This window comes from Trichosurus vulpecula, chromosome 6 (genome assembly GCF_011100635.1).
Source record: "Trichosurus vulpecula isolate mTriVul1 chromosome 6, mTriVul1.pri, whole genome shotgun sequence".
NCBI classification, from domain to species: Eukaryota; Metazoa; Chordata; class Mammalia; order Diprotodontia; family Phalangeridae; genus Trichosurus; species Trichosurus vulpecula.
This window is the reverse complement of record NC_050578.1, coordinates 71,663,437-71,675,876: the sequence shown is the minus strand read 5'-3', so window position 1 is coordinate 71,675,876 and position 12,440 is coordinate 71,663,437. Positions and strand designations below refer to the sequence as shown.

General features: G+C 38.5%; 1 pseudogene; it reads left to right on the top strand.

Annotated features, from left to right (window-relative positions):
* The first annotated feature begins 9,328 nt into the window (after positions 1 to 9,328).
* On the top strand, positions 9,329 to 10,398 carry LOC118854643 (annotated as a pseudogene).
* Positions 10,399 to 12,440: the final 2,042 nt, after the last annotated feature.

The following is a 12,440-nucleotide window of genomic DNA, read 5'->3' as shown; positions in this document are numbered from 1 at the left end:
AGTTTTCCTGCATCTCTCCAGCATTTGTCATTCTCCTTTACTCTCATATTAACCAATCTTATATGTGTGGGGTGGTGCCTCAGAGTTGTTTCCATTTGCATTTCTCTAATCAATGATGATTTAGAACATTTTTTTCATATAGGGCTATAGATAACTGATTTCTTTGTCTGAAAACTGCCTGTTTATATTCTTTGACCATTTATCAGTTGGGGAATGAGTTGTATTCTTACAAATTCTACTCAGTTTTCTATATATTTGAGAACTGAGGTCTTTATCAGGGAAATTTTCTATAGATTTTTTCCAGTTATTATTACTAACTATATATTTCCATTCATCCTGTTTTTTACCCTGTTCATCCTTCTCTCTCCTTTCATGCTTTCCTCAAAAGTATTTTACTTCTGACCACTGCCTCTCCTCCCTATCCTTCCTACCCTCCCATCTATCAGCCACTCCCTTCTTTTATCCCTTTCTCCTCCTGTTTCTTTGTAGGGTAAGGTAGATTTCCACATCCAACTGTATGTTACTCCTTCTTTGAACCAATTCCAAAGAGAGTAATGTTTAATTCAACTCCCCCACCATCTTCTCCTTCAATATAAAAGCTCTTTTGTGACTCTTTTATGTGAAATTTTACTCCATTCCACCTCTCTCTTTCCCTTTATCTTAGTGCAACCTATTTCTTACCCTTTAATTTTATTTTCTAGATATCATGTCATCATAGTCAACTCACACCCTTTCCATCTGTCTCTGTATACTCCTTCAAACTGCCCTAATAATGATAAAATTTTTAGGAGTTGTAAGTATCATGTTCCCATGTACGAATAAAAACAGTTTAACCTTATAGAATCCCTTATAATTTCTCATTCCTGTTTATCTTTTTATGCTTCTCTTGAGTCTTGTATTTGACAATCAAATTTTCTATTCAGTTCTGGTCTTTTCATCAGGGATGCTTGAAAGTCCTCCATTTCATTAAATTTCCATTCACCCCCCGCCCCAAAGGATTATACTTAGTTTTCTTGGTAGGTAATTCTTTGTTTGCAATTCTACCTTTTTTGTCCTCCAGAAAATCATATATGCTAAGCCCTCCAAGACTTTAATGTAGAAACAGCTAAATATTTCCTGACCTTTGCTTCATATTTGAATAGTTTCTTTCTGGCTGCTTGTAATATTTTCTCCTTGACCTGCTCTGGAATTTGGCTGTAATATTCCTGGGAGTTTCATTTTGGGATCTCTTTCAGGAGGTGATTGGCATGTTCTTTCAATGTTCATTTTATTCTTGTTCTAGGTATCAGGGCAGTTTTCCTTGATAGTTTCTTGAAAGATGATGACAAGGCTTTTTCTTTGAGTGTAGCTTTCCAGTCATCCAATAATTCTTAAATTCTCTCTCTTGCATCTATTTTCCATGTCAGTTGTTTTTTCAGTAAGATATTTCACATTTTCTTCTATTCTTTAATTCTTTTGATTTTGTTTTATTGTTTCTTGATGTCTCATAAAGTCACTAGCTTCTATTTGTTCAATTCTAGTTTTTAAGGAATTATTTTCTTCAGTGGGCTTTAGTACCTCATTTTTAATATGGCCAATTCTACTTTTTAAGAAGTTCTTTTCTTAAGTGAATTTTTATAATTTCCCCCCCTTGTGGCCAATTCTGCTTTTTAAGGAGTTCTCTTCAGTGAGTTTTTGTATATCTTTTTCCATTTGACCAATTCTGCTTTACAAGGTGTTCTTATCTTCAGTTTTCTTTTTTGTACCTCTTTTACTTTATGTCTTTTGGATTATTCTGTTTTTTAAGGTGTTATTTTTTCAGTGTTTTTTGGGTGCCTCCTTCACAAAATTGTTGACCCTTTTCTATGTTTTTCTTGCACCACTCTCATTTCTTTTCCCAATTTTTCCTCAATCTCTCTTATTTGATTTTTTAAAACCTTTTTTTGAACCCTTCAAGGAATTATTTTTGGGCCTGAGACCAATTCACATTTTTCTTTGGGGGGGGCAGTTGCCCTTTGCATGTAACTCTTTTGACTTTGTTGTCTTCTTCTGAGTTTGTGTTTTGAGCTTTCCTGTCACCATGATAACTTTCTATGATAAGGTTACTTTTTTTATTTGCTCATTTCCCACACCTAATTATTGACTTTTAACTTTATAATAAAAGTTGGGCTTTGCTCCCAGGGTGGAGGGGGCACTGTCGCAAGCTTCAGCTGTTTACAGAGCTAGTTCTGGGAATCTGTAAGTTTTCAGTTTTTCCAAGGTGGTATGATCTAAGGAGAGGTGCGATCACTGCTCTCTGGGCCTGTGCTCTGGTCAATGAGAGATCACAAGCACTCTTTTCCACCCTAGAGCTATGACCAGGGTCTCCACTCCCATGAGTCTTCATTCTCTAGTGTGCTAGTACTCCTCTTTGCCCTGAATCTACAACCTGGATCTAAGTATGGGCCATGCAATAGACTCCTATAATCTCCTTCTGATCAATTGTCTGACCCCTCCCCCACATTTCTGTCTGTGGGCTTGAAGTTCCAGAATCCACTGTTGCTGATTGAGTTACCCCCAAGGCCTGTGTAATGTTAATGGGATATGAAGATCTTCCCCACCCATTAATAAGCCTATATGATCTGCTTTGAGCTCTGGCCGAGCTCACAGCTGTGATACATCCTGAGTCACAGAGCCCATTGAAGTTGGAGCTTGCTTAAGGGAGGCTTGCTTGTAGGAAGACTTTCACAACTTTTGTTAATTTCTAATTAGGCACTGAGTCATGAGGGTTGTGATGCCTTCTGTCTCTGAGAAGTGTATATATACTCTGAGTTGGCATTTTGCTTTGGGGGCTTGCTTATGAGAAGGGTCTTGTGATTCCCTGGTCAAGACTCTGAATGGCTATATTTTCAGACCCCTGACTGCTCAGATGTAAAGGCTCTCTCAATCCAGTGGTGTATATAAAGTGCATGGCAATATTGCTTTGAAAACTGCTTAGAAAACTGCTTTCAGGCAGTTAAGAACCCTATCTATTGGCATTTATGCTAATTTCTCTGCTTGCATTTTCTCTGAGGTTAAGGGTACTGACTCTTCCCCTGAACTAGTGAATGTAATTAAAAGATGATTAACCCTAACCCTTTTTGAGCAGTCTTTCCTAGTAAAGCAGATCTAAGAACCTGTGCTAGCAGCCATCCTGGGTGTGCCAGTGTGGTTGCTGATACAGCCTTCTGCTGGCTTACATTGAGCACGGCCTGCTACTGGTTGCCTGGTACACCTTCTTGCTCCTGGCTTCTATAGGAGCCTCAATGCTGGCTTGCAGGGAAGCCTGCAATGGACTGCACTCCCCTCTTACCCTAGCGAGCCTGACATTTTCTGTCAACCTTATAAGTTGTCTTGGGCTAGAAAATTGTTCACCCCAGCCTTCTGTGGGTTCTGTCTCTCCAGAAATTATTTTGAGGCATTGTTTTAAAGCTGTTTGAAAGGGAATTTGGGAGCATTAAGGTGAGCACCATTTTGGCTTCACCTTGGCTGTGACTTTTCTTACAGACAAAATATTGTAAGTAAGCTTTTGTGATTTTGTTCTCTTATTGATTTCACTTGCTAATACATTATGTATATGTATATTCAGTAATTTTAATATTTAATCCCAGGATATTAGGAGATTTTATATATTTAATGAACTGAGGTCAAGATTTGAGCCAACAGATTACTAATGTGATAACAGGTGCAATTTTATTAATTTCAAAGAAAACATCCAAATATATCCCTGAATTACTCTAGAGATTGAAATGAGAACATTAAATATAGGAAGGAATTAAATAGAAGCCTGAAGGATAAACTACATGTAAGAGTCATTATTAGATCAACCCTGCTTCAGCATCAATACTGAAAATGGAGAAAAGTGAGTACAGAGTAGAGGGTGATGGACTGGAAAATTATCTGTGGGTGGAGTGACTGTAAGTTTTGGTGAAGATGAAAAATAGCTTTATTAAGGGTGAGGAACAAGGAAAAATGTAAGGATAGTTGGTTATGGTCAGATGAGGAATTTCACCCTTTTGGATCAAGGAGATGAATACTTGTCAGTAATCAAGGGTATGACTGTCTCTTTTTATAACTGAGTTGGAGCGAAGGCATAGGTCATGGGAATTGATGAGGCTGATGAATTAGGAACTCAGAGTGTTTGAGGGGACATCAATATGTATATCAAAGTTCCAAGTGTGACGGCAGAAGCTGAGATCCAGAGGAAAACTATGAGCCAGGTGCTGAATTCCTCATTTTTGTTGGTATGATTAAACCAATTTATATTTCTGTTTTAAAAACTTGTAAAATTTTATTTTTAATTAAACTTATTCATGGTTGAAAATATTTTGTTTTGAAGGAGGTCCCGACCTTTTCATATTTTTTATTGACTTTTTTTTAGCTCATTAATGAATATTTATAAAAATAGAATTGCAACCAGAGTAACATTAGGATATATCACTACAGAGTGGTAACTTTTATTTATGTTAATTCAATTTGGCTCTATAAACATTTTTAAGCTGTTTATTACATGCAGTACAGTGTGTTAGGTGTTTGGATACAAACATAGATTTGTCCCAAATCTTATTTTCACAAAGCTTTCACACAGGCCAAAGCTATCATGTAATTTCAAATTTCTTTTCTGTTTTGCTTTTACCTGTTGATAGAGTCAGAAAAGTTAAGAGGTAATGGGGTAGTCATTTTATTAATTTGTCTTAAAATTAAGAGTAAGTAGGTAAAAGATGAATGTGACAAAGAGAAGCTAAGGCAGATATTAAAAATATATAGAGGTTCATAGGATTTTAGGAAGGCCACAATATTGAAGTAATTATAAAAACAAATTTATGGGTTCTAGGCTAAGAAGCCCTGATCTAGTTCAACTGAAGCCTAGAAAGGACATATGACTTGGTTAAGGTCACACACATTAATAAAACAGCAGGTCAAGAATTCATACCCTGGTCTCCTGATTTTCAGTCTAGAATCTGTTCTATTACACCATATTGCCTCTACATTTTGGTTTGTTTCAGTTTATATCAAATTGGTCTGAAGAATGTGGTCAAGGCCAAAGAGCAGGTCTGACTCCATAATTCAGGGTAAGTGAGAAAGATGAAATATATACAAATCTGGGAATAAAACTATGTTTAAATTAAGCAGCATTTGGTAATATTAAGAATCAATGAAAATGGTAGTGAAATGTATGTAGGTCAAAGATTTAGAGCAGTAAGAGACCTTAAATGTCACATAGTCATGGGATTGTAGATCTATAATAGATCTTAAATCTTCACATCTAAACCAAGAAGGGAGCTCAGAGACAATCTAGTTCAGTCTCATAATGCTAGCAAGAAGCAGGGCTTGGATTTGAACCCTAGTCCTCTGATTTGAAATCTAATGCTTTTTATTCTGCATTTGACTTCCTTATAGTGCACATGCTCTTCATCTTTTTAAAAATAGTGTTCTTCAATGTTATCTTTGCTTAGTTTTTTAAATGAAAAATTAAATAAATGGCACAAAAGAATAATTGAGAAGAAGCATGTGTTCATCTATTTTTCAGTTAATTCTATTTTTTTTTTGTTGCAAACTTTGCTATTAAAAGTACTGCTTCTAGTATGTACCACTTTTTTATACGCTATGGGAAGAGTAATTATAGGGAAATATCCTTTGGAATGCCAGACAACAACCTAAATATATAGAATAATGAGAACAAGAATTACATTTATGTGTCAACTCATTTATCTCTTTCTCTGTCCACTTAAACAGACTCTTTTTAGCTCTTCCTGCCATTAAGCTTAGTATATTACACTATAAAGAAGGGATTTATATAACCTACCAACTTGGAGATTTCACATTTTTTTTATCTCTTGAAGAAGATTCAATTATTAGGGGGCACTTTTTTGTGAATGGTGCAGCGAAGTTGTGCAGTAGATAGAGTTCCAGGCCTGGAATTAGGAAGGCTCATCTTTTTGAGTTCAAATCTGGCCTCTGACACTTACTAGCTGTGTAACCTTGGGCAAGTCACTTAACCCTGTTTGCCTCAGTTCCCTCAACTGTCAAATGAGCTGGAGGAGGAAATGACAAAATACTCCAGTATCTCTGCCAAGAAAACTTCACATAGGATCGTGAAAAGTTGCACACAACTGAAGTTCCTGAACAACAACAAAAAATATTGTGAACATATCCAAATATACGCACAGATAATCTCTATAGTCAGTTCAAGTTAGTAATATATGATTTTATTTTTGGTTTCTTGCCTCTAAGATGGTTATATATTCAGACCTTCCCCCCTTCCCCTACCAGATAATAGTGATTTCTCTTTTCTTATAGTTTAGCTCTTTTTTATACCTCTCATTTACCTTTATCTCATTCAGCCTCATATCATACTCATTGTGTACATGCTTTATCCTTGACTAACTTTTAAACTCCTTTTTTGGTGGATGGAAGGAAGGAATTGTGTTCACAAGATTATAGAATTTAGAAATGGAAAAGTCCCAAAGGATCAATAATCCTGCACTCCAACTTTACTAATGAGGAAAACTGAGATTCAGAGAGTTAGATGTAGATCAAACCTGGATGAGAGGTGAGGAGAATCTGGATTTGTTACTTGGGTCATTGTTGACATTAGAACAGTTTCAGTGGGGTGGTGGAACCCAAATATAGTAGGGAGTAAGGAATGAGGAATTGGAGCCAATAAGTTCAGGTCACCTTTTCTAGAAGACAAGGGTGAAGAAAACAATTCCTTTTGGTTTACCCATTACTATCAGATGTGCATAATTGCCCAACTATTGCAGCGACCTCTTTATTGGTCTCTCTGCCTTAAGTTTGCCCCATCTTAAATCCATCCCTTACACACCTGAAAAAGAGTTATTTCTAAAGCCGATGCCTAGCTAACTATGTTGCTCTGAGGTTCTAGAACCTGCAGTGGCTCTGGAAGGAGTATTCCAGTAGCCTTCCCTACTGTTTGAACAATGAAGCCCCTTTTTCCTACCAGCAGGGAGTCTGAGTATCAACAAGCCTCTAATTAATCAGGACTCTTCCCTCTACCCATTATCATGAATCAGCACTGCCCATGTTCCAGGTTCCTCACTCCCTTGCACCAATGTCTAGGTCCTGCTGGATCCAGATAAGAACCCTGTAAAAACTCATTAAACTCTTCTGTTGATTTATTTTTCTATTTCTTACCTAATACCAGATAATTTTAACAATTACTACCTTATAATATGGTTTAAACATTATATCATGGTATAGAAATGCTTGTTTTGTCCCAGATAAAACAGGCCAGATTTGATATTATAGAAATGCTTGTTTAAATTAAAAATAAAATTAGAAATTAAAAAACCCCACCAAACTTTATTGGTGGAGAACAGGGTGCCCCATTCCCTCAAGGGCTCCAGTGGGGTGTTCACTTCCACCCAGGACCCATCATCCTCCTTTGCTGCCCTGCACTTTGTGAGTTGTCTCCTCTCTATAAACCTGATTTGCTTTACTATCTTATTGTGAGCTCCAAGTTTTTTGTACTGGACTATCGGCACTCTGAACCTCCTCTAAAGTATTGTCAGTGAACAATTGCTTCTGGGCCAGGGATTGTTAACCTGGGATCTGTGAATTAAAAACCACATTTTTGGGGGGTAACTATGTCAATATAATTGGTTTCATTTGTAATCTTATGTATTTTATTTTATCAATTTAAAAATTTTCTAAGAAGGAGTATATAGGTTTCAAGAGACTGCCAAAGGAATCCATCACCCCCTCACCTCTACCCTCACCCTTACATATATCCTTTATCTCTTGCTCTGGGATAAAAGACACAGCCCACTGTCCTTTAAAGCTCCAACCTACCTTTCCAGGTTTACTATAAATTACTCCTTTTCACACACTTTACATTTCAGCCAACCTGGCCTATATGCCAATCCTCATACAGGATTTCATTTCATTTCTTTGCACAGTGGCAGAATGTATTCCTTCCTCACTTCCATCTCTTAGAATATCAGCTCAGGTGCCCCCTCCTACATGAAGCTTTTCCTAATCTCCTCAAGCTCCTAGTACACTCTTTGAAATTTGTATTTATCTTAAAATGTAAGCTCCCTGAAAACAGGGATTATTTCTTTTTGTCTCAATATACTTAGCACAGGGTGTGGCACATAATGGATCCTAAATACATTCCTGCTGATTATTTGATATTGATAGAATGGCAATGTGAGGAAAGTAACATTTTTGAGGAAATGCTGCCCCTTTTCTTCCTGTCTTTGAGATAGAGAAGACCTGACCAGTGGTTGCTGTTATGGCAAAAACAGGTTTAGTAGCAGTGAATGAATGGGAGAAATGGTGAAAACATAAGTATGTGGTCAATGAGGGGCTTTTGAGAATTTGAAATATTGGAGGTGAAGTAGTCAGCCTCTGAGATCAATTACTGAGGGAGAATTTTGAATGACCCTTGAGGTCTTTAAGAGCTGGTGAGTGACCCATCTCTCTGGGATACACAGTCATAAATGTTTTCTAACATCATTTTTATAGAGATGACTGGGGGTTTTCTCCATAGAGAGCATATTAGTTGTACAATATGCCTCTCATTTTTGCCACGCTTCCAGCAAAGAGGCAACCAGTGACACCTAGTCCCAGAGATATGACAGCCGACCTTAAATTATATTGCAGTTTTAGTTCTTTGTATCTATAGTACAGGAAGGACTGCTCATTATTCATATTGACTTATGTGAGGCAGTGCAGTGAACATACAATTAATAGTTGACTTCATTGGCAGCCAGCTGTTACTGCCATAATTTATTATGGGAATGGTTTGGATTGGAGATTAAAAGAATTATACTGTGAACTATATTTTTTAGCTTTAAAAACTCCAAATAAACTTTTATTAATTTAAAGATATAGATTAAATTGTTTGCCCCAAGAAAACTATAACAAGGATATTTTATGGTGGTATAAGTCACCTGCTTCTATCAGGCAAAGCTTCTGAAAAAAAATCTCCTATTTTTCTTTTGATTTAATATTCTTTTATTATTTTATGGTTATTCACTGAAACATGAGATGAGGAATTGAAGTTATATCTTTAAGGTAGTTTGATTTCTTGAGAGAAGGCAGAAGTTAGCAAATGGCAGCAAGTTATTATTATTCTTTTGTTTAACTGGAATAAGACATTCAAAACTGTATGATTATAGGTTCTTCTTCTTGTTTTCAAGGTATGATTCAGCCAATGAGAGCCGAGTGGAGGAAGCAGGCTCAGCCAGTACTGCTGGGGCGGCATTTTCGAATGTGTTTCCTTCAGGACTGGACTGAGCTTCTACTTCTCCTTACACTGAGGTGGTGGCTACTCTGAGAAGGAGTAGTGGAGACCCAAACTAATTCCCTCCACTGCCTCTTTCCTTTGCAAGATGTCAGAGAAGGAGAATACCCATCTAGGATGTTACAGCTCATCCTTGCATCAGTACAGCCTGAATGCCCTACCCTTGAGGATACTCCGGAAAAGAGATAGCCACTCTCTTTTCCACCCTTCTCATGAATCGTTCCAGACTTGTTCTAGAGCCTCCAAGCAGCCAGTCAGCAGCTGTACCTGGCAGGATAGGGATGGATAGCAGCAATGTGAAGACCCTCCCAGTGCGTCAATTCAAAATTGATGCTTTTGAAATTGGGCAGCAGCTGGGTAAGGGCAAGTTTGGGAATGTGTACCTGGCTCAGGAAAAGAACAGCCAGTTCATTGTGGCACTGAAGGTTCTCTTCAAGTCTCAGATGGAGAAGGAGGGTATGGAACACCAGCTTTGAAGAGAGATTGAGATCCAGTCTCATCTCCGGCACCCCAACATCCTTCCCCTCTACAATTACTTTCATGACTGTAGTCGGGTTTACCTGCACTTCGGGGTGAACTCTACAAGGAGCTGCAGAAGAGCCATACATTTGACCAGCAATGCATAGCCCTGATCATGGAAGAGCTGGCAGATGCCTTGATCTACTGCCATGGGAAGAAAGTGATTCAGAGACATTAAACCTGAGAATCTACTCATGGGACTTCGAGGAGAGCTCAAGATTGCTGACTTCGGCTGGTCTGTCCATGCCCCCTCCCTTAGGAGGAAGACAACGTGTGGGACCCTAGATTATCTTCCCCCTGAAATAATTGAAGGACATACACATGATGAAAAGGTGGATCTTTGGTGCATTGGAGTGCTGTGCTATGAACTATTAGTGGGAAATCCTCCTTTTGAAAGCTCCTCTCGCAGTGAGACCTATAGATGGATCACCAAGGTAGACCTGAAATTGCCTTCATCTCCGCCTTCTGGAGCCCAGGACTTGATCTCTAAGATGCTCAGACATAACCCCTCAGAATGACTCCCCTTCACTCAGGTCTTGGAGCACCCCTGGGTACAGGCTTATTCCTGGAGAGTGCTTCCTCCTCGTTCCTCCCGTCCTGTCCACTTAACATAGGCCCTTGTAGCAAGAGTCCAGGGAGGGCTTTTGTTAGGGAATCATGGGGACTCAGTTGAACAGAATGGCAGAGTTTCTCTAGTTCTTTGGTCAAAAGTTATTGCATAGTTGTAGGGAAAACTTTGACCATTTCTCTAGCGCCTTGCCATATGTTTTTTTTCAGATATTATAAATAGATTTGTGTATGTTTTGTATGTTGAAGTGAAATAAAGGGGAAGAGGGTAGCTGCCTGACTTCTTTCTCTTCTATCATTATTTCCTCTAAATCCAAAGACTGTTTAATAAAGACTTAAATGTTTTTTGTATGTGCAAAAATACTGTATGATTATAAACCTCCCTAAATGATCATTGTAGCATTAGTAGATCTCAACTTAAGAGTCGTAACCAAGATTCTTTTATATCAAGGTTAAAATTGTTTAACAAGCATCTCAGCATCTCAGAAACACAGAGCACTGTGATCAAGGAAAGTTCCGACCTATTCCACTATCTTCCCAGAATCCCCAAAAGATAAATGGATGTTAAGCACCTAGGCACTGTTCTTGCCCTCTAGGACCTTCACATCCACCATGAAAACACAGCATTAGTGCACAGAACGTAAAACCATACTCCTCCTAACCCCCACCCCCAACCTAGACAGACACACTCTAGGCATAAGGAAAACAATGATCTGGCTCTCTGGGATTAGCTTTCATGTGGGGGCTTGGATTCATTTGCAAGGAAGAATCAAAAGAATTTCTTGGGTCACTGTAAATATCAGTGGGTATGATCCAGACAGCTTTGGAGGTTTCTTTGGTCAGAACCCTTCTGATGATGGGTTGGGGGTATGGGATGTACAAAAGGGAATTAAGCAGTAAAACTCCAATGGCTCCCTATGGAGGATCCAGGATTGAATACAAAACATTGTTTGGCGTTCAGTCTTTGTTAACCTAGCCCCCTCCTAGCTTTTCAATCTTCTTATACCTTTTTCACTTACATGTACTCTTTGATTCTATGACACTGGCCTTCTGGCTATTTGATCAACAAGGCACTCCATCTCTTGGCTCCAGGAATTTTCTTTGGCTGTTCCCCATGCCTGGAAAGCTCTCTTTCTTCATCTCTGCCTCCTGGCTTCCTTTAAGTCCCAGTGAAATTCTTATCTTCTACAGCAAGCCTTTCCCAACCCCTCTCAATTCTAGTGCCCTCTCCCTCCACCCCTACACTACACATGTATATAGCTTGTTTGTATATATTTCTTTGCTTTCTCTCTCTCCATTAGATTGTGAGCTACTTGAGGAGAGGGTCCATCTTTTGCCTCTTTTTGCGCTTAGCACAGTGTCTGTCACATAGTAGGTTTTTAATAAATATTTATTAACTGATTTATAGAGAGTCATAAAGACATTGGACCCTAAGTCAGAGATATACAGAGAAGCTATCCTTGGTGAACAGAGAGGGGAGCTTAAAATATATCCTTAAAAAAGCTTGTAGTCACTATTTAGCTGGAGGTTATTCCATGCTATAGAGGTGAGGAATCTTCTTTTATAGAGGAAAAAACCATTACATACAGGTCTGAAACCGGCAGAAAAAGTTGTTTTTTTCTTGTTCTAATGACTGGGTGTTTGAGGATCCTCTCTTTCTTAAAAAAAAAAAGAAAACCCCAAAACCAAAATTTTAGTTTAGGCTTTATGATTAAAGTTAAAAAAGACATGATAGAACCTACACTTCTTCTTATAAGGATAAATATTGCCTCAGCTGAAGACTCCAACCAAAGCCAGGGGTGTCAAGTGGAAACAAGGTCCGTCCTAGTGGAGTTGACCCTGGTAGAATCATGCCCAGTACCAAATGCCCTATGGGACACCATCAGGCAGTAGCCTCAAGGGACCAGAAGTAAGCACTACCAGACACAGACAACTGTATATATCATGAGCAGAGGCATTGGGTCTAGTAGAGACTTCACACTACTCAACACTAGTGGGGAGTAAGCAGAAGATGCCAGCTACCATTTAGCAATGGAGATGTAGGTTGCCCCTCTACACATGTACACTAGCCTTACATGTTCCCTATGCA